Source organism: Lissotriton vulgaris, chromosome 11, assembly GCF_964263255.1.
Source record: "Lissotriton vulgaris chromosome 11, aLisVul1.2, whole genome shotgun sequence".
NCBI classification, from domain to species: domain Eukaryota; kingdom Metazoa; phylum Chordata; class Amphibia; order Caudata; family Salamandridae; genus Lissotriton; species Lissotriton vulgaris.
The window spans coordinates 483,986,896-484,012,382 of record NC_141699.1 but is presented as its reverse complement, the minus strand read 5'-3'; the positions used below and the strand labels follow the sequence as shown (position 1 = coordinate 484,012,382).

General features: G+C 43.5%; 30 non-coding genes across 30 annotated transcripts; all 30 read left to right on the top strand.

The window, feature by feature from the left end:
- The first annotated feature begins 156 nt into the window (after positions 1 to 156).
- On the top strand, positions 157 to 238 carry TRNAS-CGA (transfer RNA serine (anticodon CGA)). The gene has a single exon. It is a non-coding gene; the product is annotated as a tRNA-Ser (tRNA).
- Positions 239 to 1,406: 1,168 nt separating this feature from the next.
- Positions 1,407 to 1,488, top strand: TRNAS-UGA (transfer RNA serine (anticodon UGA)). Its single transcript has one exon. It is a non-coding gene; the product is annotated as a tRNA-Ser (tRNA).
- Positions 1,489 to 2,032: 544 nt separating this feature from the next.
- Positions 2,033 to 2,114, top strand: TRNAS-CGA (transfer RNA serine (anticodon CGA)). Its single transcript has one exon. It is a non-coding gene; the product is annotated as a tRNA-Ser (tRNA).
- A 542-nt stretch (positions 2,115 to 2,656) lies between these two features.
- TRNAS-CGA (transfer RNA serine (anticodon CGA)) lies at positions 2,657 to 2,738 on the top strand. Its single transcript has one exon. It is a non-coding gene; the product is annotated as a tRNA-Ser (tRNA).
- A 1,166-nt stretch (positions 2,739 to 3,904) lies between these two features.
- TRNAS-UGA (transfer RNA serine (anticodon UGA)) lies at positions 3,905 to 3,986 on the top strand. Its single transcript has one exon. It is a non-coding gene; the product is annotated as a tRNA-Ser (tRNA).
- A 544-nt stretch (positions 3,987 to 4,530) lies between these two features.
- TRNAS-UGA (transfer RNA serine (anticodon UGA)) lies at positions 4,531 to 4,612 on the top strand. The gene has a single exon. It is a non-coding gene; the product is annotated as a tRNA-Ser (tRNA).
- Positions 4,613 to 5,779: 1,167 nt separating this feature from the next.
- Positions 5,780 to 5,861, top strand: TRNAS-UGA (transfer RNA serine (anticodon UGA)). The gene has a single exon. It is a non-coding gene; the product is annotated as a tRNA-Ser (tRNA).
- Positions 5,862 to 6,922: 1,061 nt separating this feature from the next.
- TRNAS-CGA (transfer RNA serine (anticodon CGA)) lies at positions 6,923 to 7,004 on the top strand. Its single transcript has one exon. It is a non-coding gene; the product is annotated as a tRNA-Ser (tRNA).
- Positions 7,005 to 8,171: 1,167 nt separating this feature from the next.
- Positions 8,172 to 8,253, top strand: TRNAS-UGA (transfer RNA serine (anticodon UGA)). The gene has a single exon. It is a non-coding gene; the product is annotated as a tRNA-Ser (tRNA).
- Positions 8,254 to 8,799: 546 nt separating this feature from the next.
- On the top strand, positions 8,800 to 8,881 carry TRNAS-CGA (transfer RNA serine (anticodon CGA)). Its single transcript has one exon. It is a non-coding gene; the product is annotated as a tRNA-Ser (tRNA).
- A 542-nt stretch (positions 8,882 to 9,423) lies between these two features.
- On the top strand, positions 9,424 to 9,505 carry TRNAS-CGA (transfer RNA serine (anticodon CGA)). The gene has a single exon. It is a non-coding gene; the product is annotated as a tRNA-Ser (tRNA).
- Positions 9,506 to 10,671: 1,166 nt separating this feature from the next.
- On the top strand, positions 10,672 to 10,753 carry TRNAS-CGA (transfer RNA serine (anticodon CGA)). The gene has a single exon. It is a non-coding gene; the product is annotated as a tRNA-Ser (tRNA).
- Positions 10,754 to 11,294: 541 nt separating this feature from the next.
- Positions 11,295 to 11,376, top strand: TRNAS-CGA (transfer RNA serine (anticodon CGA)). Its single transcript has one exon. It is a non-coding gene; the product is annotated as a tRNA-Ser (tRNA).
- Positions 11,377 to 12,543: 1,167 nt separating this feature from the next.
- On the top strand, positions 12,544 to 12,625 carry TRNAS-UGA (transfer RNA serine (anticodon UGA)). Its single transcript has one exon. It is a non-coding gene; the product is annotated as a tRNA-Ser (tRNA).
- Positions 12,626 to 13,171: 546 nt separating this feature from the next.
- TRNAS-CGA (transfer RNA serine (anticodon CGA)) lies at positions 13,172 to 13,253 on the top strand. Its single transcript has one exon. It is a non-coding gene; the product is annotated as a tRNA-Ser (tRNA).
- A 542-nt stretch (positions 13,254 to 13,795) lies between these two features.
- On the top strand, positions 13,796 to 13,877 carry TRNAS-CGA (transfer RNA serine (anticodon CGA)). Its single transcript has one exon. It is a non-coding gene; the product is annotated as a tRNA-Ser (tRNA).
- A 1,167-nt stretch (positions 13,878 to 15,044) lies between these two features.
- On the top strand, positions 15,045 to 15,126 carry TRNAS-UGA (transfer RNA serine (anticodon UGA)). Its single transcript has one exon. It is a non-coding gene; the product is annotated as a tRNA-Ser (tRNA).
- Positions 15,127 to 15,670: 544 nt separating this feature from the next.
- On the top strand, positions 15,671 to 15,752 carry TRNAS-UGA (transfer RNA serine (anticodon UGA)). Its single transcript has one exon. It is a non-coding gene; the product is annotated as a tRNA-Ser (tRNA).
- A 543-nt stretch (positions 15,753 to 16,295) lies between these two features.
- TRNAS-UGA (transfer RNA serine (anticodon UGA)) lies at positions 16,296 to 16,377 on the top strand. Its single transcript has one exon. It is a non-coding gene; the product is annotated as a tRNA-Ser (tRNA).
- A 544-nt stretch (positions 16,378 to 16,921) lies between these two features.
- Positions 16,922 to 17,003, top strand: TRNAL-CAA (transfer RNA leucine (anticodon CAA)). The gene has a single exon. It is a non-coding gene; the product is annotated as a tRNA-Leu (tRNA).
- A 542-nt stretch (positions 17,004 to 17,545) lies between these two features.
- TRNAS-CGA (transfer RNA serine (anticodon CGA)) lies at positions 17,546 to 17,627 on the top strand. The gene has a single exon. It is a non-coding gene; the product is annotated as a tRNA-Ser (tRNA).
- A 1,169-nt stretch (positions 17,628 to 18,796) lies between these two features.
- On the top strand, positions 18,797 to 18,878 carry TRNAS-UGA (transfer RNA serine (anticodon UGA)). The gene has a single exon. It is a non-coding gene; the product is annotated as a tRNA-Ser (tRNA).
- Positions 18,879 to 20,046: 1,168 nt separating this feature from the next.
- TRNAS-UGA (transfer RNA serine (anticodon UGA)) lies at positions 20,047 to 20,128 on the top strand. Its single transcript has one exon. It is a non-coding gene; the product is annotated as a tRNA-Ser (tRNA).
- Positions 20,129 to 20,672: 544 nt separating this feature from the next.
- Positions 20,673 to 20,754, top strand: TRNAL-CAA (transfer RNA leucine (anticodon CAA)). The gene has a single exon. It is a non-coding gene; the product is annotated as a tRNA-Leu (tRNA).
- Positions 20,755 to 21,296: 542 nt separating this feature from the next.
- Positions 21,297 to 21,378, top strand: TRNAS-CGA (transfer RNA serine (anticodon CGA)). Its single transcript has one exon. It is a non-coding gene; the product is annotated as a tRNA-Ser (tRNA).
- A 1,167-nt stretch (positions 21,379 to 22,545) lies between these two features.
- On the top strand, positions 22,546 to 22,627 carry TRNAS-UGA (transfer RNA serine (anticodon UGA)). The gene has a single exon. It is a non-coding gene; the product is annotated as a tRNA-Ser (tRNA).
- Positions 22,628 to 23,171: 544 nt separating this feature from the next.
- Positions 23,172 to 23,253, top strand: TRNAS-UGA (transfer RNA serine (anticodon UGA)). The gene has a single exon. It is a non-coding gene; the product is annotated as a tRNA-Ser (tRNA).
- Positions 23,254 to 23,796: 543 nt separating this feature from the next.
- TRNAS-UGA (transfer RNA serine (anticodon UGA)) lies at positions 23,797 to 23,878 on the top strand. The gene has a single exon. It is a non-coding gene; the product is annotated as a tRNA-Ser (tRNA).
- Positions 23,879 to 24,421: 543 nt separating this feature from the next.
- Positions 24,422 to 24,503, top strand: TRNAS-UGA (transfer RNA serine (anticodon UGA)). The gene has a single exon. It is a non-coding gene; the product is annotated as a tRNA-Ser (tRNA).
- A 546-nt stretch (positions 24,504 to 25,049) lies between these two features.
- Positions 25,050 to 25,131, top strand: TRNAS-CGA (transfer RNA serine (anticodon CGA)). Its single transcript has one exon. It is a non-coding gene; the product is annotated as a tRNA-Ser (tRNA).
- Positions 25,132 to 25,487: the final 356 nt, after the last annotated feature.

The following is a 25,487-nucleotide window of genomic DNA, read 5'->3' as shown; positions in this document are numbered from 1 at the left end:
TATTTTTATTAATTGTATGAAAGCATGCAAAATAATGAAGGACAACAGGGCACTGCTGGTACGTGCCCCGTCCTTCTGTTACTTTATTTTTTGGTCTCGGCCTGATATGAGCAGAGTATGGCTCGTATACGACAACAGTGACATCATACTCCTGCAGCTGCGATGGCCAAGTGGTTAAGGCGATGGACTCGAAATCCAATGGGGTTTCCCTGCGCAGGTTCGAATCCTGCTTGCAGCGTAGTGTGATTTTGCATGAACACCATTTGGTTTAGTTAAGGAAATGTTCACTTCTCGTTGCGCAATCCTCATCAAGTCACAGAGTTAAATGGCAAAAACTCAAACTAGATGTAAACATTGAAACAATTTCCACACCTAGGAAGTGTTTTAGAGAGCAGGTGGCTCGGAAGCGTTTGTAGTCTGGACCTATCCTGCCTGATCTAGACAAGTTACGAAATGAGTAATTTTTTTTATGAAGCGTGTCTTGTTTAGGCTTTTGGACTCTTTCTGAGTACACTTAAGGGCCCGTTGCCACCGCCGTAATATATGGAAACGAGGGTAGAAATGTGCAATGGTTGATTACCGCTCATCTGTGCCCTGTCACTCATTTTGAGTGATGCATATTGCTATTTTTATTAATTGTATGAAAGTATGCAAAATAAGTGAGGACAACAGGGCACTGCTGGTATGTGCCCCGTCCTTCCGTTACTTTATTTTTTAGGTCTCGACCTGACATGAGTAGCGCATGGCTCGTATACGACAACAGTGACATCATACTCACGCAGCTGCGATGGCCGAGTGGTTAAGGCGTTGGACTTGAAATCCAATGGGGTTTCCCTGCGTGGGTTTGAATCCTGCTTGCAGCGGCATGAGATTTTGCATGAACACCATTTGGTTTAGTTAAGTAAATGTTCACTTCTCATTACGCAATCCTAATCAAGTCACAGAGTTAAACTGCAAAAACTCAAACTAGATGTAAACATTGAGACAATTTCCACACTCAGGAAGTGTTTTAGAGAGCAGGTGGCTCGGAAGGGTTCGTAGTCTGGACCTGTCCTGCCTGATCTAGACAAGTCATGAAAAGAGTACTTTTTTTAATGAAGCATGTCTTGTTTAAGCTTTTGGACTCTTTCTGAGTACACTTAAGGGCCCGTTGCCACCGCCGTAATATAGGGAAACGAGGATAGAAATGTGCAGTGATTGATTACCGCTCATCGGTGCCGTGTCACTCACTTTGAGTGATGCGTATTGCTATTTTTATTAATTGTCTGAAAGCATGCAAAATAAGTGAGGACAACAGGGCACTGCTGGCACGTGCCCCGTCCTTCTGTTACTTTATTTTTTATGTCTCGGCCTGACGTGAGTAGAGCATGGCTCGTATACGACAACTGTGACATCATACTCACGCAGCTGCGATGGCCGAGTGGTTAAGGCGTTGGACTTGAAATCCAATGGGGTTTCCCCGCGTAGGTTCGAATCCTGCTTGCAGCGGCATGAGATTTTGCATGAACACCATTTGGATAAGTTAAGTAAATGTTCACTTCTCATTACGCAATCCTCATCAAGTCACAGAGTTAAACTGCAAAAACTCAAACTAGATGTAAACATTGAGACAATTTCCACACCCAGGAAGTGTTTTAGAGAGCAGGTGCCTCGGAAGAGTTCGTAGTCTGGACCTGTCCTGCATGATCTAGACAAGTCATGAAAAGAGTAATTATTTTTTTATGAAGCGTGTCTTGTTTAGGCTTTTGGACTCTTTCTTAGTACACTTAAGGGCCCGTTACCACCTCTGTAATATAGGGAAAAGAGGGTAGAAATGCGCAATGATTGATTACCACTCATCTGTGCCCTTTCACTCACTTTGAGTGATGCATGTTGCTATTTTTATTAATTGTATGAAAGCATGCAAAATAAGTGAGGACAACAGGGCACTGCTGGTACGTGCCCCGTCCTTCTGTTACTTTATTTTTTGGTCTCGGCCTGACATGAGCAGAGTATGGCTCGTATACGACAACAGTGACATCATACTCATGCAGCTGCGATGGCCGAGTGGTTAAGGCGTTGGACTCGAAATCCAATGGGGTTTCCCTGCGCAGGTTCGAATCCTGCTTGCAGCGTAGTGTGATTTTGCATGAACACCATTTGGTTTAGTTAAGGAAATGTTCACTTCTTGTTCGCAATCCTCATCAAGTCACAGAGTTAAATGGAAAAAACTCAAACTAGATGTAAACATTGAGACAATTTCCACACCCAGGAAGTGTTTTAGAGAGCTGGTGGCTCGGAAGGGTTTGTAGTCTGGACCTGTCCTGCCTGATCTAGACAAGTCATGAAAAGAGTACTTTTTTTTATGATGCATGTCTTGTTTAGGCTTTTGGACTCTTTCCTAGTACACTTAAGGGCCTGTTACCACCGCCGTAATATAGGGAAAAGTGGGTAGAAACATGCAGTGATTGATTACCACTCATCTGTGCCCTTTCACTCACTTTGAGTGATGCATGTTGCTATTTTTATTAATTGTAAGAAAGCATGCAAAATAAGCGAGGACAACAGGGCACTGCTGGTACGTGCCCCGTCCTTCCGTTACTTTATTTTTTTGGTCTCCGCCTGACATGAGCAGAGCATGGCTCGTATACGACAACAGTGACATCATACTCATGCAGCTGCGATGGCCGAGTGGTTAAGGCGTTGGACTCGAAATCCAATGGGGTTTCCCTGCGCAGGTTCGAATCCTGCTTGCAGCGTAGTATGATTTTGCATGAACACCATTTGGTTTAGTTAAGGAAATGTTCACTTCTCGTTACGCAATCCTCATCAAGTCACAGAGTTAAATGGCAAAAACTCAAACTAGATGTAAACATTAAAACAATTTCCACACCTAGGAAGTGTTTTAGAGAGCAGGTGGCTCGGAAGGGTTTGTAGTCTGGACCTATCCTGCCTGATCTAGACAAGTTACGAAATGAGTAATTTTTTTTATGAAGCGTGTCTTGTTTAGGCTTTTGGACTCTTTCTGAGTACACTTAAGGGCCCGTTGCCACCGCCGTAATATATAGAAACGAGGGTAGAAATGTGCAGTGATTGATTACCGCTCATCTGTGCCCTGTCACTCATTTTGAGTGATGCATATTGCTATTTTTATTAATTGTATGAAAGTATGCGAAATAAGTGAGGACAACAGGGCACTGCTGGTATGTGCCCCGTCCTTCCGTTACTTTATTTTTTAGGTCTCGACCTGACATGAGTAGCGCATGGCTCGTATACGACAACAGTGACATCATACTCACGCAGCTGCGATGGCCGAGTGGTTAAGGCGTTGGACTTGAAATCCAATGGGGTTTCTCCGCGTAGGTTTGAATCCTGCTTGCAGCGGCATGAGATTTTGCATGAACACAATTTGGTTTAGTTAAGTAAATGTTCACTTCTCATTACGCAATCCTCATCAAGTCACAGAGTTAAACTGCAAAAACTCATACTAGATGTAAACATTGAGACAATTTCCACACTCAGGAAGTGTTTTAGAGAGCAGGTGGCTCGGAAGGGTTCGTAGTCTGGACCTGTCCTGCCTGATCTAGACAAGTCATGAAAAGAGTACTTTTTTTATGAAGCATGTCTTGTTTAAGCTTTTGGACTCTTTCTGAGTACACTTAAGGGCCCGTTGCCACCGCCGTAATATAGGGAAACGAGGATAGAAATGTGCAGTGATTGATTACCGCTCATCGGTGCCCTGTCACTCACTTTGAGTGATGCGTATTGCTATTTTTATTAATTGTATCAAAGCATGCAAAATAAGTGAGACAACAGGGCACTGCTGGTACGTGCCCCGTCCTTTTGTTACTTTATTTTTTATGTCTCGGCCTGACGTGAGTAGTGCATGGCTCGTATACGACAACTGTGACATCATACTCACGCAGCTGCGATGGCCGAGTGGTTAAGGCGTTGGACTTGAAATCCAATGTGGTTTCCCCGCGTAGGTTCGAATCCTGCTTGCAGCGTCATGAGATTTTGCATGAACACCATTTGGTTTAGTTAAGTAAATGTTTACTTCTTGTTACGCAATCCTCATCAAGTCACAGAGTTAAACGGCAAAAACTCAAACTAGATGTAAACATTGAAACAATTTCCACACCTAGGAAGTGTTTTAGAGAGCAGGTGGCTCGGAAGGGTTTGTAGTCTGGACCTATCCTGCCTGATCTAGACAAGTTACGAAATGAGTAATTTTTTTTTATGAAGCGTGTCTTGTTTAGGCTTTTGGACTCTTTCTGAGTACACTTAAGGGCCCGTTGCCACCGCCGTAATATATGGAAACGAGGGTGGAAATGTGCAGTGATTGATTACCGCTCATCTGTGCCCTGTCACTCATTTTGAGTGATGCATATTGCTATTTTTATTAATTGTATGAAAGTATGCGAAATAAGTGAGGACAACAGGGCACTGCTGGTATGTGCCCCGTCCTTCCGTTACTTTATTTTTTAGGTCTCGACCTGACATGAGTAGCGCATGGCTCGTATACGACAACAGTGACATTATACTCAAGCAGCTGCGATGGCCGAGTGATTAAGGCGTTGGACTTGAAATCCAATGGGGTTTCCCCACGTAGGTTCGAATCCTGCTTGCAGCGGCATGAGATTTTGCATGAACACCATTTGGTTAAGTTAAGTAAATGTTCACTTCTCATTACGCAATCCTCATCAAGTCACATAGTTAAACTGCAAAAACTCATACTAGATGTAAACATTGAGACAATTTCCACACCCAGGAAGTGTTTTAGAGAGCAGGTGCCTCGGAAGGGTTCGTAGTCTGGACCTGTCCTACCTGATCTAGACAAGTCATGAAAAGAGTACTTTTTTTATGAAGCGTGTCTTGTTTAAGCTTTTGGACTCTTTCTGAGTACACTTAAGGGCCCGTTGCCACCGCCGTAATATAGGGAAACGAGGATAGAAATGTGCAGTGATTGATTACCGCTCATCGGTGCCCTGTCACTCACTTTGAGTGATGCGTATTGCTATTTTTATTAATTGTATGAAAGCATGCAAAATAAGTGAGGACAACAGGGCACTGCTGGTACTTGCCCCGTCCTTCTGTTACTTTATTTTTTATGTCTCGGCCTGACATGAGTAGTGCATGGCTCGTATACGACAACTGTGACATCATACTCACGCAGCTGCGATGGCCGAGTGGTTAAGGCTTTGGACTTGAAATCCAATGGGGTTTCCCCGTGTAGGTTCGAATCGTGCTAGCAGCGTCATGAGATTTTGCATGAACACCATTTGGTTTAGTTAAGCAAATGTTTACTTCTTGTTACGCAATCCTCATCAAGTCACAGAGTTAAACGGCAAAAACTCAAACTAGATGTAAACATTGAAACAATTTCCACACCTAGGAAGTGTTTTAGAGAGCTGGTGGCTCGGAAGGGTTTGTAGTCTGGACCTGTCCTGCCTGATCTAGACAAGTCATGAAAAGAGTACTTTTTTTTATGAAGCGTGTCTTCTTTAAGCTTTTGGACTCTTTCTGAGTACACTTAAGGGCCCGTTGCCACCGCCGTAATATAGGGAAACGAGGATAGAAATGTGCAGTGATTGATTACCGCTCATCGGTGCCCTGTCACTCACTTTGAGTGATGCGTATTGCTATTTTTATTAATTGTATGAAAGTATGCGAAATAAGTGAGGACAACAGGGCACTGCTGGTACGTGCCCCGTCCTTCTGTTACTTTATTTTTTATGTCTCGGCCTGACGTGAGCAGTGCATGGCTCGTATACGACAACTGTGACATCATACTCACGCAGCTGCGATGGCCGAGTGGTTAAGGCGTTGGACTTGAAATCCAATGGGGTTTCCCCACGTAGGTTCGAAACCTGCTTGCAGCGGCATGAGATTTTGCATGAACACTATTTGGTTAGGTTAAGTTAATGTTCACTTCTCATTACGCAATCCTCATCAAGTCACAGAGTTAAACTGCAAAAACTCAAACTAGATGTAAACATTGAGACAATTTCCACACCCAGGAAGTGTTTTGGACTCTTTCTGAGTACACTTAAGGGCACGTTGCCACCGCCGTAATATAGGGAAACGAGGATAGAAATGTGCAGTGATTGATTACTGCTCATCGGTGCCCTGTCACTCACTTTGAGTGATGCGTATTGCTATTTTTATTAATTGTATGAAAGCATGCAAAATAAGTGAGGACAACAGGGCACTGCTGGTACGTGCCCCGTCCTTCTGTTACTTTATTTTTTATGTCTCGGCCTGACGTGAGTAGTGCATGGCTAGTATACGACAACTGTGACATCATAATCACGCAGCTGCGATGGTCGAGTGGTTAAGGCGTTGGACTTGAAATCCAATGGGGTTTCTCCGCGTAAGTTCGAATTCTGCTTGCAGCGTCAAGAGATTTTGCATGAACACCATTTGGTTTAGTTAACTAAATGTTTACTTCTTGTTACGCAATCCTCATCAAGTCACAGAGTTAAACGGCAAAAACTCAAACTAGATGTAAACATTGAGACAATTTCCACACCCAGGAAGTGTTTTAGAGAGCAGGTGCCTCGGAAGGGTTCGTAGTCTGGACCTGTCCTGCATGATCTAGACAAGTCATGAAAAGAGTAATTATTTTTTTATGAAGCGTGTCTTGTTTAGGCTTTTGGACTCTTTCTGACTACACTTAAGGGCCCGTTACCACCGCCGTAATATAGGGAAAAGAGGGTAGAAATGCGCAATGATTGATTACCACTCATCTATGCCTTTTCACTCACTTTGAGTGATGCATGTTGCTATTTTTATTAATTGTATGAAAGCATGCAAAATAAGCGAGGACAACAGGGCACTGCTGGTACGTGCCCCGTCCTTCCGTTACTTTATTTTTTTGGTCTCCGCCTGACATGAGCAGAGCATGGCTCGTATACGACAACAGTGACATCATACTCATGCAGCTGCGATGGCTGAGTGGTTAAGGCGTTGGACTCGAAATCCAATGGGGTTTCCCTGCGCAGGTTCGAATCCTGCTTGCAGCGTAGTATGATTTTGCATGAACACCATTTGGTTTAGTTAAGGAAATGTTCACTTCTCGTTACGCAATCCTCATCAAGTCACAGAGTTAAATGGCAAAAACTCAAACTAGATGTAAACATTAAAACAATTTCCACACCTAGGAAGTGTTTTAGAGAGCAGGTGGCTCGGAAGGGTTTGTAGTCTGGACCTATCCTGCCTGATCTAGACAAGTTACGAAATGAGTAATTTTTTTTATGAAGCGTGTCTTGTTTAGGCTTTTGGACTCTTTCTGAGTACACTTAAGGGCCCGTTGCCACCGTCGTAATATATAGAAACGAGGGTAGAAATGTGCAGTGATTGATTACCGCTCATCTGTGCCCTGTCACTCATTTTGAGTGATGCATATTGCTATTTTTATCAATTGTATGAAAGTATGCGAAATAAGTGAGGACAACAGGGCACTGCTGGTATGTGCCCCGTCCTTCCGTTACTTTATTTTTTAGGTCTCGACCTGACATGAGTAGCGCATGGCTCGTATACGACAACAGTGACATCATACTCACGCAGCTGCGATGGCCGAGTGGTTAAGGCGTTGGACTTGAAATCCAATGGGGTTTCTCCGCGTAGGTTTGAATTCTGCTTGCAGCGGCATGAGATTTTGCATGAACACAATTTGGTTTAGTTAAGTAAATGTTCACTTCTCATTACGCAATCCTCATCAAGTCACAGAGTTAAACTGCAAAAACTCATACTAGATGTAAACATTGAGACAATTTCCACACTCAGGAAGTGTTTTAGAGAGCAGGTGGCTCGGAAGGGTTCGTAGTCTGGACCTGTCCTGCCTGATCTAGACAAGTCATGAAAAGAGTACTTTTTTTATGAAGCGTGTCTTGTTTAAGCTTTTGGACTCTTTCTGAGTACACTTAAGGGCCCGTTGCCGCCGCCGTAATATAGGGAAACGAGGATAGAAATGTGCAGTGATTGATTACCGCTCATCGGTGCCCTGTCACTCACTTTGAGTGATGCGAATTGCTATTTTTATTAATTGTATCAAAGCATGCAAAATAAGTGAGGACAACAGGGCACTGCTGGTACGTGCCCCGTCCTTCTGTTACTTTATTTTTTATGTCTCGGCCTGACGTGAGTAGTGAATGGCTCGTATACGACAACTGTGACATCATACTCACGCAGCTGCGATGGCCGAGTGATTAAGGCGTTGGACTTGAAATCCAATGGGGTTTCCCCGCGTAGGTTCGAATCCTGCTTGCAGCGTCATGAGATTTTGCATGAACACCATTTGGTTTAGTTAAGTAAATGTTTACTTCTTGTTACGCAATCCTCATCAAGTCACAGAGTTAAACGGCAAAAACTCAAACTAGATGTAAACATTGAGACAATTTCCACACCCAGGAAGTGTTTTTTTGAGAGCAGGTGCCTCGGAAGAGTTCGTAGTCTGGACCTGTCCTGCATGATATAGACAAGTCATGAAAAGAGTAATTATTTTTTTATGAAGCGTGTCTTGTTTAGGCTTTTGGACTCTTTCTTAGTACACTTAAGGGCCCGTTACCACCTCTGTAATATAGGGAAAAGAGGGTAGAAATGCGCAATGATTGATTACCACTCATCTGTGCCCTTTCACTCACTTTGAGTGATGCATGTTGCTATTTTTATTAATTGTATGAAAGCATGCAAAATAAGTGAGGACAACAGGGCACTGCTGGTACGTGCCCCGTCCTTCTGTTACTTTATTTTTTGGTCTCGGCCTGACATGAGCAGAGTATGGCTCGTATACGACAACAGTGACATCATACTTATGCAGCTGCGATGGCCGAGTGGTTAAGGCGTTGGACTCGAAATCCAATGGGGTTTCCCTGCGTAGGTTCGAATCCTGCTTGCAGCGTAGTGTGATTTTGCATGAACACCATTTGGTTTAGTTAAGGAAATGTTCACTTCTTGTTCGCAATCCTCATCAAGTCACAGAGTTAAATGGAAAAAACTCAAACTAGATGTAAACATTGAGACAATTTTCACACCCAGGAAGTGTTTTAGAGAGCTGGTGGCTCGGAAGGGTTTGTAGTCTGGACCTGTCCTGCCTGATCTAGACAAGTCATGAAAAGAGTACTTTTTTTTATGATGCATGTCTTGTTTAGGCTTTTGGACTCTTTCATAGTACACTTAAGGGCCTGTTACCACCGCCGTAATATAGGGAAAAGTGGGTAGAAACATGCAGTGATTGATTACCACTCATCTGTGCCCTTTCACTCACTTTGAGTGATGCATGTTGCTATTTTTATTAATTGTATGAAAGCATGCAAAATAAGCGAGGACAACAGGGCACTGCTGGTACGTGCCCCGTCCTTCCGTTACTTTATTTTTTTGGTCTCCGCCTGACATGAGCAGAGCATGGCTCGTATACGACAACAGTGACATCATACTCATGCAGCTGCGATGGCTGAGTGGTTAAGGCGTTGGACTCGAAATCCAATGGGGTTTCCCTGCGCAGGTTCGAATCCTGCTTGCAGCGTAGTATGATTTTGCATGAACACCATTTGGTTTAGTTAAGGAAATGTTCACTTCTCGTTACGCAATCCTCATCAAGTCACAGAGTTAAATGGCAAAAACTCAAACTAGATGTAAACATTAAAACAATTTCCACACCTAGGAAGTGTTTTAGAGAGCAGGTGGCTCGGAAGGGTTTGTAGTCTGGACCTATCCTGCCTGATCTAGACAAGTTACGAAATGAGTAATTTTTTTAATGAAGCGTGTCTTGTTTAGGCTTTTGGACTCTTTCTGAGTACACTTAAGGGCCCGTTGCCACCGTCGTAATATATAGAAACGAGGGTAGAAATGTGCAGTGATTGATTACCGCTCATCTGTGCCCTGTCACTCATTTTGAGTGATGCATATTGCTATTTTTATTAATTGTATGAAAGTATGCGAAATAAGTGAGGACAACAGGGCACTGCTGGTATGTGCCCCGTCCTTCCGTTACTTTATTTTTTAGGTCTCGACCTGACATGAGTAGCGCATGGCTCGTATACGACAACAGTGACATCATACTCACGCAGCTGCGATGGCCGAGTGGTTAAGGCGTTGGACTTGAAATCCAATGGGGTTTCTCCGCGTAGGTTTGAATTCTGCTTGCAGCGGCATGAGATTTTGCATGAACACAATTTGGTTTAGTTAAGTAAATGTTCACTTCTCATTACGCAATCCTCATCAAGTCACAGAGTTAAACTGCAAAAACTCATACTAGATGTAAACATTGAGACAATTTCCACACTCAGGAAGTGTTTTAGAGAGCAGGTGGCTCGGAAGGGTTCGTAGTCTGGACCTGTCCTGCCTGATCTAGACAAGTCATGAAAAGAGTACTTTTTTTATGAAGCGTGTCTTGTTTAAGCTTTTGGACTCTTTCTGAGTACACTTAAGGGCCCGTTGCCGCCGCCGTAATATAGGGAAACGAGGATAGAAATGTGCAGTGATTGATTACCGCTCATCGGTGCCCTGTCACTCACTTTGAGTGATGCGAATTGCTATTTTTATTAATTGTATCAAAGCATGCAAAATAAGTGAGGACAACAGGGCACTGCTGGTACGTGCCCCGTCCTTCTGTTACTTTATTTTTTGGTCTCGGCCTGACATGAGCAGAGTATGGCTCGTATACGACAACAGTGACATCATACTCATGCAGCTGCGATGGCCGAGTGGTTAAGGCGTTGGACTCGAAATCCAATGGGGTTTCCCTGCGCAGGTTCGAATCCTGCTTGCAGCGTAGTGTGATTTTGCATGAACACCATTTGGTTTAGTTAAGGAAATGTTCACTTCTTGTTCACAATCCTCATCAAGTTACAGAGTTAAATGGAAAAAACTCAAACTAGATGTAAACATTGAGACAATTTCCACACCCAGGAAGTGTTTTAGAGAGCTGGTGGCTCAGAAGGGTTTGTAGTCTGGACCTGTCCTGCCTGATCTAGACAAGTCATGAAAAGAGTACTTTTTTTATGATGCCTGTCTTGTTTAGGCTTTTGGACTCTTTCTTAGTATACTTAAGGGCCTGTTACCACCGCCGTAATATAGGGAAAAGTGGGTAGAAACATACAGTGATTGATTACCACTCATCTGTGCCCTTTCACTCACTTTGAGTGATGCATGTTTCTATTTTTATTAATTGTATGAAAGCATGCAAAATAATGAAGGACAACAGGGCACTGCTGGTACGTGCCCCGTCCTTCCGTTACTTTATTTTTTTGGTCTCCGCCTGATATGAGCAGAGCATGGCTCGTATACGACAACAGTGACATCATACGCATGCAGCTGCGATGGCCGAGTGGTTAAGGCGTTGGACTCGAAATCCAATGGGGTTTCCCTGCGCAGGTTCGAATCCTGCTTGCAGCGTAGTGTGATTTTGCATGAACACCATTTGGTTTAGATAAGGAAATGTTCACTTCTCGTTACGCAATCCTCATCAAGTCACAGAGTTAAATGGCAAAAACTCAAACTAGATGTAAACATTGAAACAATTTCCACACCTAGGAAGTGTTTTAGAGAGCAGGTGGCTCGGAAGGGTTTGTAGTCTGGACCTATCCTGCCTGATCTAGACAAGTTACGAAATGAGTAATTTTTTTTATGAAGCGTGTCTTGTTTAGGCTTTTGGACTCTTTCTGAGTACACTTAAGGGCCCGTTGCCACCGCCGTAATATATGGAAACGAGGGTAGAAATGTGCAGTGGTTGATTACCGCTCATCTGTGCCCTGTCACTCATTTTGAGTGATGCATATTGCTATTTTTATTAATTGTATGAAAGTATGCGAAATAAGTGAGGACAACAGGGCACTGCTGGTATGTGCCCCGTCCTTCCGTTACTTTATTTTTTAGGTCTCGACCTGACATGAGTAGCGCATGGCTCGTATACGACAACAGTGACATCATACTCACGCAGCTGCGATGGCCGAGTGGTTAAGGCGTTGGACTTGAAATCCAATGGGGTTTCTCCGCGTAGGTTTGAATTCTGCTTGCAGCGGCATGAGATTTTGCATGAACACAATTTGGTTTAGTTAAGTAAATGTTCACTTCTCATTACGCAATCCTCATCAAGTCACAGAGTTAAACTGCAAAAACTCATACTAGATGTAAACATTGAGACAATTTCCACACTCAGGAAGTGTTTTAGAGAGCAGGTGGCTCGGAAGGGTTCGTAGTCTGGACCTGTCCTGCCTGATCTAGACAAGTCATGAAAAGAGTACTTTTTTTATGAAGCGTGTCTTGTTTAAGCTTTTGGACTCTTTCTGAGTACACTTAAGGGCCCGTTGCCGCCGCCGTAATATAGGGAAACGAGGATAGAAATGTGCAGTGATTGATTACCGCTCATCGGTGCCCTGTCACTCACTTTGAGTGATGCGAATTGCTATTTTTATTAATTGTATCAAAGCATGCAAAATAAGTGAGGACAACAGGGCACTGCTGGTACGTGCCCCGTCCTTCTGTTACTTTATTTTTTATGTCTCGGCCTGACGTGAGTAGTGAATGGCTCGTATACGACAACTGTGACATCATACTCACGCAGCTGCGATGGCCGAGTGGTTAAGGCGTTGGACTTGAAATCCAATGGGGTTTCCCCGCGTAGGTTCGAATCCTGCTTGCAGCGTCATGAGATTTTGCATGAACACCATTTGGTTTAGTTAAGTAAATGTTTACTTCTTGTTACGCAATCCTCATCAAGTCACAGAGTTAAACGGCAAAAACTCAAACTAGATGTAAACATTGAGACAATTTCCACACCCAGGAAGTGTTTTTTTGAGAGCAGGTGCCTCGGAAGAGTTCGTAGTCTGGACCTGTCCTGCATGATCTAGACAAGTCATGAAAAGAGTAATTATTTTTTTATGAAGCGTGTCTTGTTTAGGCTTTTGGACTCTTTCTTAGTACACTTAAGGGCCCGTTACCACCTCTGTAATATAGGGAAAAGAGGGTAGAAATGCGCAATGATTGATTACCACTCATCTGTGCCCTTTCACTCACTTTGAGTGATGCATGTTGCTATTTTTATTAATTGTATGAAAGCATGCAAAATAAGTGAGGACAACAGGGCACTGCTGGTACGTGCCCCGTCCTTCTGTTACTTTATTTTTTGGTCTCGGCCTGACATGAGCAGAGTATGGCTCGTATACGACAACAGTGACATCATACTTATGCAGCTGCGATGGCCGAGTGGTTAAGGCGTTGGACTCGAAATCCAATGGGGTTTCCCTGCGTAGGTTCGAATCCTGCTTGCAGCGTAGTGTGATTTTGCATGAACACCATTTGGTTTAGTTAAGGAAATGTTCACTTCTTGTTCGCAATCCTCATCAAGTCACAGAGTTAAATGGAAAAAACTCAAACTAGATGTAAACATTGAGACAATTTTCACACCCAGGAAGTGTTTTAGAGAGCTGGTGGCTCGGAAGGGTTTGTAGTCTGGACCTGTCCTGCCTGATCTAGACAAGTCATGAAAAGAGTACTTTTTTTTATGATGCATGTCTTGTTTAGGCTTTTGGACTCTTTCATAGTACACTTAAGGGCCTGTTACCACCGCCGTAATATAGGGAAAAGTGGGTAGAAACATGCAGTGATTGATTACCACTCATCTGTGCCCTTTCACTCACTTTGAGTGATGCATGTTGCTATTTTTATTAATTGTATGAAAGCATGCAAAATAAGCGAGGACAACAGGGCACTGCTGGTACGTGCCCCGTCCTTCCGTTACTTTATTTTTTTGGTCTCCGCCTGACATGAGCAGAGCATGGCTCGTATACGACAACAGTGACATCATACTCATGCAGCTGCGATGGCTGAGTGGTTAAGGCGTTGGACTCGAAATCCAATGGGGTTTCCCTGCGCAGGTTCGAATCCTGCTTGCAGCGTAGTATGATTTTGCATGAACACCATTTGGTTTAGTTAAGGAAATGTTCACTTCTCGTTACGCAATCCTCATCAAGTCACAGAGTTAAATGGCAAAAACTCAAACTAGATGTAAACATTAAAACAATTTCCACACCTAGGAAGTGTTTTAGAGAGCAGGTGGCTCGGAAGGGTTTGTAGTCTGGACCTATCCTGCCTGATCTAGACAAGTTACGAAATGAGTAATTTTTTTTATGAAGCGTGTCTTGTTTAGGCTTTTGGACTCTTTCTGAGTACACTTAAGGGCCCGTTGCCACCGTCGTAATATATAGAAACGAGGGTAGAAATGTGCAGTGATTGATTACCGCTCATCTGTGCCCTGTCACTCATTTTGAGTGATGCATATTGCTATTTTTATTAATTGTATGAAAGTATGCGAAATAAGTGAGGACAACAGGGCACTGCTGGTATGTGCCCCGTCCTTCCGTTACTTTATTTTTTAGGTCTCGACCTGACATGAGTAGCGCATGGCTCGTATACGACAACAGTGACATCATACTCACGCAGCTGCGATGGCCGAGTGGTTAAGGCGTTGGACTTGAAATCCAATGGGGTTTCTCCGCGTAGGTTTGAATTCTGCTTGCAGCGGCATGAGATTTTGCATGAACACAATTTGGTTTAGTTAAGTAAATGTTCACTTCTCATTACGCAATCCTCATCAAGTCACAGAGTTAAACTGCAAAAACTCATACTAGATGTAAACATTGAGACAATTTCCACACTCAGGAAGTGTTTTAGAGAGCAGGTGGCTCGGAAGGGTTCGTAGTCTGGACCTGTCCTGCCTGATCTAGACAAGTCATGAAAAGAGTACTTTTTTTATGAAGCGTGTCTTGTTTAAGCTTTTGGACTCTTTCTGAGTACACTTAAGGGCCCGTTGCCGCCGCCGTAATATAGGGAAACGAGGATAGAAATGTGCAGTGATTGATTACCGCTCATCGGTGCCCTGTCACTCACTTTGAGTGATGCGAATTGCTATTTTTATTAATTGTATCAAAGCATGCAAAATAAGTGAGGACAACAGGGCACTGCTGGTACGTGCCCCGTCCTTCTGTTACTTTATTTTGTATGTCTCGGCCTGACGTGAGTAGTGCATGGCTCGTATACGACAACTGTGACATCACACTCACGCAGCTGCGATGGCCGAGTGGTTAAGGCGTTGGACTTGAAATCCAATGGGGTGTCCCCGCGTAGGTTCGAATCCTGCTTGCAGCGTCATGAGATTTTGCATGAACACCATTTGGTTTAGTTAAGTAAATGTTTACTTCTTGTTACGCAATCCTCATCAAGTCACAGAGTTAAACGGCAAAAACTCAAACTAGATGTAAACATTGAAACAATTTCCACACCTAGGAAGTGTTTTAGAGAGCAGGTGGCTCGGAAGGGTTTGTAGTCTGGACCTATCCTGCCTGATCTAGACAAGTTACGAAATGAGTAATTTTTTTTTATGAAGCGTGTCTTGTTTAAGCTTTTGGACTCTTTCTGAGTACACTTAAGGGCCTGTTGCCGCCGCCGTAATATATGGAAACGAGGGTAGAAATGTGCAGTGATTGATTACCGCTCATCTGTGCCCTGTCACTCATTTTGAGTGATGCATATTGCTATTTTTATTAATTGTATGAAAGTATGCGAAATAAGTGAGGACAACAGGGCACTGCTGGTATGTGCCCCGTCCTTCCGTTACTTTATTTTTTAGGTCTCGACCTGACATGAGTAGCGCATGGCTCGTATACGACAACAGTGACATTATACTCACGCAGCTGCAATGGCCGAGTGATTAAGGCGTTGGACTTGAAATCCAATGGGGTTTCCCCACGTAGGTTCGAATCCTGCTTGCAGCGGCATGAGATTTTACATGAACACCATTTGGTTAGGTTAAGTAAATGTTCACTTCTCATTACGCAATCCTCATCAAGTCACATAGTTAAACTGCAAAAACTCATACTAGATGTAAACATTGAGACAATTTCCACACCCAGGAAGTGTTTTAGAGAGCAGGTGCCTCGGAAGGGTTCGTAGTCTGGACCTGTCCTACCTGATCTAGACAAGTCATGAAAAGAGTACTTTTTTTTATGAAGCGTGTCTTGTTTAAGCTTTTGGACTCTTTCTGAGTACACTTAAGGGCCCGTTGCCACCGCCGTAATATAGGGAAACGAGGATGGAAATGTGCAGTGATTGATTACCGCTCATCGGTGCCCTGTCACTCACTTTGAGTGATGCGTATTGCTATTTTTATTAATTGTATGAAAGCATGCAAAATAAGTGAGGACAACAGGGAACTGCTGGTACGTGCCCCGTCCTTCTGTTACTTTATTTTTTATGTCTCGGCCTGACATGAGTAGTGCATGGCTCGTATACGACAACTGTGACATCATACTCATGCAGCTGCGATGGCCGAGTGGTTAAGGCGTTGGACTTGAAATCCAATGGGGTTTCCCCGCGTAGGTTCGAATCCTGCTTGCAGCGTCATGAGATTTTGCATGAACACCATTTGGTTTAGTTAAGTAAATGTTTACTTCTTGTTACGCAATCCTCATCAAGTCACAGAGTTAAACGGCAAAAATACAAACTAGATGTAAACATTGAGACAATTTCCACACCCAGGAAGTGTTTTAGAGAGCAGGTGCCTCGGAAGGGTTCGTAGTCTGGACCTGTCCTGCATGATCTAGACAAGTCATGAAAAGAGTAATTATTTTTTTATGAAGCGTGTCTTGTTTAGGCTTTTGGACTCTTTCTTAGTACACTTAAGGGCCCGTTACCACCGCCGTAATATAGGGAAAAGAGGGTAGAAATTCGCAATGATTGATTACCACTCATCTGTGCCCTTTCACTCACTTTGAGTGATGCATGTTGCTATTTTTATTAATTGTATGAAAGCATGCAAAATAAGTGAGGACAACAGGGCACTGCTGGTACGTGCCCCGTCCTTCTGTTACTTTATTTTTTGGTCTCGGCCTGACATGAGCAGAGTATGGCTCGTATACGACAACAGTGACATCATACTCATGCAGCTGCGATGGCCGAGTGGTTAAGGCGTTGGACTCAAAATCCAATGGGGTTTCCCTGCGCAGGTTCGAATCCTGCTTGCAGCGTAGTGTGATTTTGCATGAACACCATTTGGTTTAGTTAAGGAAATGTTCACTTCTTGTTCGCAATCCTCATCAAGTCACAGAGTTAAATGGAAAAAACTCAAACTAGATGTAAACATTGAGACAATTTCCACACCCAGGAAGTGTTTTAGAGAGCTGGTGGCTCAGAAGGGTTTGTAGTCTGGACCTGTCCTGCCTGATCTAGACAAGTCATGAAAAGAGTACTTTTTTTTATGATGCATGTCTTGTTTAGGCTTTTGGACTCTTTCTTAGTATACTTAAGGGCCTGTTACCACCGCCGTAATATAGGGAAAAGTGGGTAGAAACATACAGTGATTGATTACCACTCATCTGTGCCCTTTCACTCACTTTGAGTGATGCATGTTGCTATTTTTATTAATTGTATGAAAGCATGCAAAATAATGAAGGACAACAGGGCACTGCTGGTACGTGCCCCGTCCTTCCGTTACTTTATTTTTTTGGTCTCCGCCTGACATGAGCAGAGCATGGCTCGTATACGACAACAGTGACATCATACTCATGCAGCTGCGATGGCCGAGTGGTTAAGGCGTTGGACTCGAAATCCAATGGGGTTTCCCTGCGCAGGTTCGAATCCTGCTTGCAGCGTAGTGTGATTTTGCATGAACACCATTTGGTTTAGTTAAGGAAATGTTCACTTCTCGTTACGCAATCCTCATCAAGTCACAGAGTTAAATGGCAAAAACTCAAACTAGATGTAAACATTGAAACAATTTCCACACCTAGGAAGTGTTTTAGAGAGCAGGTGGCTCGGAAGGGTTTGTAGTCTGGACCTATCCTGCCTGATCTAGACAAGTTACGAAATGAGTAATTTTTTTTATGAAGCGTGTCTTGTTTAGGCTTTTGGACTCTTTCTGAGTACACTTAAGGGCCCGTTGCCACCGCCGTAATATATGGAAACGAGGGTAGAAATGTGCAGTGGTTGATTACCGCTCATCTGTGCCCTGTCACTCATTTTGAGTGATGCATATTGCTATTTTTATTAATTGTATGAAAGTATGCGAAATAAGTGAGGACAACAGGGCACTGCTGGTATGTGCCCCGTCCTTCCGTTACTTTATTTTTTAGGTCTCGACCTGACATGAGTAGCGCATGGCTCGTATACGACAACAGTGACATTATACTCACGCAGCTGCGATGGCCGAGTGATTAAGGCGTTGGGCTTGAAATCCAATGCGGTTTCCCCACGTAGGTTCGAATCCTGCTTGCAGCGGCATGAGATTTTGCATGAACACCATTTGGTTAAGTTAAGTAAATGTTCACTTCTCATTACGCAATCCTCATCAAGTCACATAGTTAAACTGCAAAAACTCATACTAGATGTAAACATTGAGACAATTTCCACACCCAGGAAGTGTTTTAGAGAGCAGGTGCCTCGGAAGGGTTCGTAGTCTGGACCTGTCCTACCTGATCTAGACAAGTCATGAAAAGAGTACTTTTTTTTATGAAGCGTGTCTTGTTTAAGCTTTTGGACTCTTTCTGAGTACACTTAAGGGCCCGTTGCCACCGCCGTAATATAGGGAAACGAGGATAGAAATGTGCAGTGATTGATTACCGCTCATCGGTGCCCTGTCACTCACTTTGAGTGATGCGTATTGCTATTTTTATTAATTGTATGAAAGCATGCAAAATAAGTGAGGACAACAGGGCACTGCTGGTACGTGCCCCGTCCTTCTGTTACTTTAGTTTTTTATGTCTCGGCCTGACATGAGTAGTGCATGGCTCGTATACGACAAATGTGACATCATACTCACGCAGCTGCGATGGCCGAGTGGTTAAGGCTTTGGACTTGAAATCCAATGGGGTTTCCCCGCGTAGGTTCGAATCCTGCTTGCAGCGTCATGAGATTTTGCATGAACACCATTTGGTTTAGTTAAGCAAATGTTTACTTCTTGTTACGCAATCCTCATCAAGTCACAGAGTTAAACGGCAAAAACTCAAACTAGATGTAAACATTGAAACAATTTCCACACCTAGGAAGTGTTTTAGAGAGCTGGTGGCTCGGAAGGGTTTGTAGTCTGGACCTATCCTGCCTGATCTAGACAAGTTACGAAATGAGTAATTTTTTTTATGAAGCGTGTCTTGTTTAGGCTTTTGGACTCTTTCTGAGTACACTTAAGGGCCCGTTGCCACCGCCGTAATATATGGAAACGAGGGTAGAAATGTGCAGTGGTTGATTACCGCTCATCTGTGCCCTGTCACTCATTTTGAGTGATGCATATTGCTATTTTTATTAATTGTATGAAAGTATGCGAAATAAGTGAGGACAACAGGGCACTGCTGGTATGTGCCCCGTCCTTCCGTTACTTTATTTTTTAGGTCTCGACCTGACATGAGTAGCGCATGGCTCGTATACGACAACAGTAACATCATACTCACGCAGCTGCGATGGCCGAGTGGTTAAGGCGTTGGACTTGAAATCCAATGGGGTTTCCCTGCGTGGGTTTGAATCCTGCTTGCAGCGGCATGAGATTTTGCATGAACACCATTTGGTTTAGTTAAGTAAATGTTCACTTCTCATTACGCAATCCTCATCAAGTCACAGAGTTAAACTGCAAAAACTCAAACTAGATGTAAACATTGAGACAATTTCCACACTCAGGAAGTGTTTTAGAGAGCAGGTGGCTCGGAAGGGTTCGTAGTCTGGACCTGTCCTGCCTGATCTAGACAAGTCATGAAAAGAGTACTTTTTTTAATGAAGCATGTCTTGTTTAAGCTTTTGGACTCTTTCTGAGTACACTTAAGGGCCCGTTGCCACCGCCGTAATATAGGGAAACGAGGATAGAAATGTGCAGTGATTGATTACCGCTCATCGGTGCCCTGTCACTCACTTTGAGTGATGCGTATTGCTATTTTTATTAATTGTCTGAAAGCATGCAAAATAAGTGAGGACAACAGGGCACTGCTGGTACGTGCCCCGTCCTTCTGTTACTTTATTTTTTATGTCTCGGCCTGACGTGAGTAGTGCATGGCTCGTATACGACAACTGTGACATCATACTCACGCAGCTGCGATGGCCGAGTGGTTAAGGCGTTGGACTTGAAATCCAATGGGGTTTCCCCGCGTAGGTTCGAATCCTGCTTGCAGCGTCATGAGATTTTGCATGAACACCATTTGGTTTAGTTAAGTAAATGTTTACTTCTTGTTACGCAATCCTCATCAAGTCACAGAGTTAAACGGCAAAAACTCAAACTAGATGTAAACATTGAGACAATTTCCACACCCAGGAAGTGTTTTAGAGAGCAGGTGCCTCGGAAGAGTTCGTCGTCTGGACCTGTCCTGCATGATCTAGACAAGTCATGAAAAGAGTAATTATTTTTTTATGAAGCGTGTCTTGTTTAGGCTTTTGGACTCTTTCTTAGTACACTTAAGGGCCCGTTACCACCTCTGTAATATAGGGAAAAGAGGGTAGAAATGCGCAATGATTGATTACCACTCATCTGTGCCCTTTCACTCACTTTGAGTGATGCATGTTGCTATTTTTATTAATTGTATGAAAGCATGCAAAATAAGTGAGGACAACAGGGCACTGCTGGTACGTGCCCCGTCCTTCTGTTACTTTATTTTTTGGTCTCGGCCTGACATGAGCAGAGTATGGCTCGTATACGACAACAGTGACGTCATACTTATGCAGCTGCGATGGCCGAGTGGTTAAGGCGTTTGACTCAAAATCCAATGGGGTTTCCCTGCGTAGGTTCGAATCCTGCTTGCAGCGTAGTGTGATTTTGCATGAACACCATTTGGTTTAGTTAAGGAAATGTTCACTTCTTGTTCGCAATCCTCATCAAGTCACAGAGTTAAATGGAAAAAACTCAAACTAGATGTAAACATTGAGACAATTTTCACACCCAGGAAGTGTTTTAGAGAGCTGGTGGCTCGGAAGGGTTTGTAGTCTGGACCTGTCCTGCCTGATCTAGACAAGTCATGAAAAGAGTACTTTTTTTTATGATGCATGTCTTGTTTAGGCTTTTGGACTCTTTCATAGTACACTTAAGGGCCTGTTACCACCGCCGTAATATAGGGAAAAGTGGGTAGAAACATGCAGTGATTGATTACCACTCATCTGTGCCCTTTCACTCACTTTGAGTGATGCATGTTGCTATTTTTATTAATTGTATGAAAGCATGCAAAATAAGCGAGGACAACAGGGCACTGCTGGTACGTGCCCCGTCCTTCCGTTACTTTATTTTTTTGGTCTCCGCCTGACATGAGCAGAGCATGGCTCGTATACGACAACAGTGACATCATACTCATGCAGCTGCGATGGCCGAGTGGTTAAGGCGTTGGACTCGAAATCCAATAGGGTTTCCCTGCGCAGGTTCGAATCCTGCTTGCAGCGTAGTATGATTTTGCATGAACACCATTTGGTTTAGTTAAGGAAATGTTCACTTCTCGTTACGCAATCCTCATCAAGTCACAGAGTTAAATGGCAAAAACTCAAACTAGATGTAAACATTAAAACAATTTCCACACCTAGGAAGTGTTTTAGAGAGCAGGTGGCTCGGAAGGGTTTGTAGTCCGGACCTATCCTGCCTGATCTAGACAAGTTACGAAATGAGTAATTTTTTTTATGAAGCGTGTCTTGTTTAGGCTTTTGGACTCTTTCTGAGTACACTTAAGGGCCCGTTGCCACCGTCGTAATATATAGAAACGAGGGTAGAAATGTGCAGTGATTGATTACCGCTCATCTGTGCCCTGTCACTCATTTTGAGTGATGCATATTGCTATTTTTATTAATTGTATGAAAGTATGCGAAATAAGTGAGGACAACAGGGCACTGCTGGTATGTGCCCCGTCCTTCCGTTACTTTATTTTTTAGGTCTCGACCTGACATGAGTAGCGCATGGCTCGTATACGACAACAGTGACATCATACTCACGCAGCTGCGATGGCCGAGTGGTTAAGGCGTTGGACTTGAAATCCAATGGGGTTTCTCCGCGTAGGTTTGAATCCTGCTTGCAGCGGCATGAGATTTTGCATGAACACAATTTGGTTTAGTTAAGTAAATGTTCACTTCTCATTACGCAATCCTCATCAAGTCACAGAGTTAAACTGCAAAAACTCATACTAGATGTAAACATTGAGACAATTTCCACACTCAGGAAGTGTTTTAGAGAGCAGGTGGCTCGGAAGGGTTCGTAGTCTGGACCTGTCCTGCCTGATCTAGACAAGTCATGAAAAGAGTACTTTTTTTATGAAGCGTGTCTTGTTTAAGCTTTTGGACTCTTTCTGAGTACACTTAAGGGCCCGTTGCCGCCGCCGTAATATAGGGAAACGAGGATAGAAATGTGCAGTGATTGATTACCGCTCATCGGTGCCCTGTCACTCACTTTGAGTGATGCGAATTGCTATTTTTATTAATTGTATCAAAGCATGCAAAATAAGTGAGGACAACAGGGCACTGCTGGTACGTGCCCCGTCCTTCTGTTACTTTATTTTGTATGTCTCGGCCTGACGTGAGTAGTGCATAGCTCGTATACGACAACTGTGACATCATACTCACGCAGCTGCGATGGCCGAGTGGTTAAGGCGTTGGACTTGAAATCCAATGGGGTGTCCCCGCGTAGGTTCGAATCCTGCTTGCAGCGTCATGAGATTTTGCATGAACACCATTTGGTTTAGTTAAGTAAATGTTTACTTCTTGTTACGCAATCCTCATCAAGTCACAGAGTTAAACGGCAAAAACTCAAACTAGATGTAAACATTGAAACAATTTCCACACCTAGGAAGTGTTTTAGAGAGCAGGTGGCTCGGAAGGGTTTGTAGTCTGGACCTATCCTGCCTGATCTAGACAAGTTACGAAATGAGTAATTTTTTTTTATGAAGCGTGTCTTGTTTAGGCTTTTGGACTCTTTCTGAGTACACTTAAGGGCCCGTTGCCACCGCCGTAATATATGGAAACGAGGGTAGAAATGTGCAGTGATTGATTACCGCTCATCTGTGCCCTGTCACTCATTTTGAGTGATGCATATTGCTATTTTTATTAATTGTATGAAAGTATGCGAAATAAGTGAGGACAACAGGGCACTGCTGGTATGTGCCCCGTCCTTCCGTTACTTTATTTTTTAGGTCTCGACCTGACATGAGTAGCGCATGGCTCGTATACGACAACAGTGACATTATACTCACGCAGCTGCAATGGCCGAGTGATTAAGGCGTTGGACTTGAAATCCAATGGGGTTTCCCCACGTAGGTTCGAATCCTGCTTGCAGCGGCATGAGATTTTACATGAACACCATTTGGTTAGGTTAAGTAAATGTTCACTTCTCATTACGCAATCCTCATCAAGTCACATAGTTAAACTGCAAAAACTCATACTAGATGTAAACATTGAGACAATTTCCACACCCAGGAAGTGTTTTAGAGAGCAGGTGCCTCGGAAGGGTTCGTAGTCTGGACCTGTCCTACCTGATCTAGACAAGTCATGAAAAGAGTACTTTTTTTTATGAAGCGTGTCTTGTTTAAGCTTTTGGACTCTTTCTGAGTACACTTAAGGGCCCGTTGCCACCGCCGTAATATAGGGAAACGAGGATAGAAATGTGCAGTGATTGATTACCGCTCATCGGTGCCCTGTCACTCACTTTGAGTGATGCGTATTGCTATTTTTATTAATTGTATGAAAGCATGCAAAATAAGTGAGGACAACAGGGCACTGCTGGTACGTGCCCCGTCCTTCTGTTACTTTATTTTTTATGTCTCGGCCTGACATGAGTAGTGCATGGCTCGTATACGACAACTGTGACATCATACTCACGCAGCTGCGATGGCCGAGTGGTTAAGGCTTTGGACTTGAAATCCAATGGGGTTTCCCCGCGTAGGTTCGAATCCTGCTTGCAGCGTCATGAGATTTTGCATGAACACCATTTGGTTTAGTTAAGCAAATGTTTACTTCTTGTTACGCAATCCTCATCAAGTCACAGAGTTAAACGGCAAAAACTCAAACTAGATGTAAACATTGAAACAATTTCCACACCTAGGAAGTGTTTTAGAGAGCTGGTGGCTCGGAAGGGTTTGTAGTCTGGACCTGTCCTGCCTGATCTAGACGAGTCATGAAAAGAGTACTTTTTTTTATGAAGCGTGTCTTCTTTAAGCTTTTGGACTCTTTCTGAGTACACTTAAGGGCCCGTTGCCACCGCCGTAATATAGGGAAACGAGGATAGAAATGTGCAGTGATTGATTACCGCTCATCGGTGCCCTGTCACTCACTTTGAGTGATGCGTATTGCTATTTTTATTAATTGTATGAAAGTATGCGAAATAAGTGAGGACAACAGGGCACTGCTGGTATGTGCCCCGTCCTTCCGTTACTTTATTTTTTAGGTCTCGACCTGACATGAGTAGCGCAGGGCTCGTATACGACAACAGTGACATCATACTCACGCAGCTGCGATGGCCGAGTGGTTAAGGCGTTGGACTTGAAATCCAATGGGGTTTCCCCGCGTAGGTTCGAATCCTGCTTGCAGTGTCATGAGATTTTGCATGAACACCATTTGGTTTAGTTAAGTAAATGTTTACTTCTTGTTACGCAATCCTCATCAAGTCACAGAGTTAAACGGCAAAAACTCAAACTAGATGTAAACATTGAGACAATTTCCACACCCAGGAAGTGTTTTTTTGAGAGCAGGTGCCTCGGAAGAGTTCGTAGTCTGGACCTGTCCTGCATGATCTAGACAAGTCATGAAAAGAGTAATTATTTTTTTATGAAGCGTGTCTTGTTTAGGCTTTTGGACTCTTTCTTAGTACACTTAAGGGCCCGTTACCACCTCTGTAATATAGGGAAAAGAGGGTAGAAATGCGCAATGATTGATTACCACTCATCTGTGCCCTTTCACTCACTTTGAGTGATGCATGTTGCTATTTTTATTAATTGTATGAAAGCATGCAAAATAAGTGAGGACAACAGGGCACTGCTGGTACGTGCCCCGTCCTTCTGTTACTTTATTTTTTGGTCTCGGCCTGACATGAGCAGAGTATGGCTCGTATACGACAACAGTGACATCATACTTATGCAGCTGCGATGGCCGAGTGGTTAAGGCATTGGACTCGAAATCCAATGGGGTTTCCCTGCGTAGGTTCGAATCCTGCTTGCAGCGTAGTGTGATTTTGCATGAACACCATTTGGTTTAGTTAAGGAAATGTTCACTTCTTGTTCGCAATCCTCATCAAGTCACAGAGTTAAATGGAAAAAACTCAAACTAGATGTAAACATTGAGACAATTTTCACACCCAGGAAGTGTTTTAGAGAGCTGGTGGCTCGGAAGGGTTTGTAGTCTGGACCTGTCCTGCCTGATCTAGACAAGTCATGAAAAGAGTACTTTTTTTTATGATGCATGTCTTGTTTAGGCTTTTGGACTCTTTCATAGTACACTTAAGGGCCTGTTACCACCGCCGTAATATAGGGAAAAGTGGGTAGAAACATGCAGTGATTGATTACCACTCATCTGTGCCC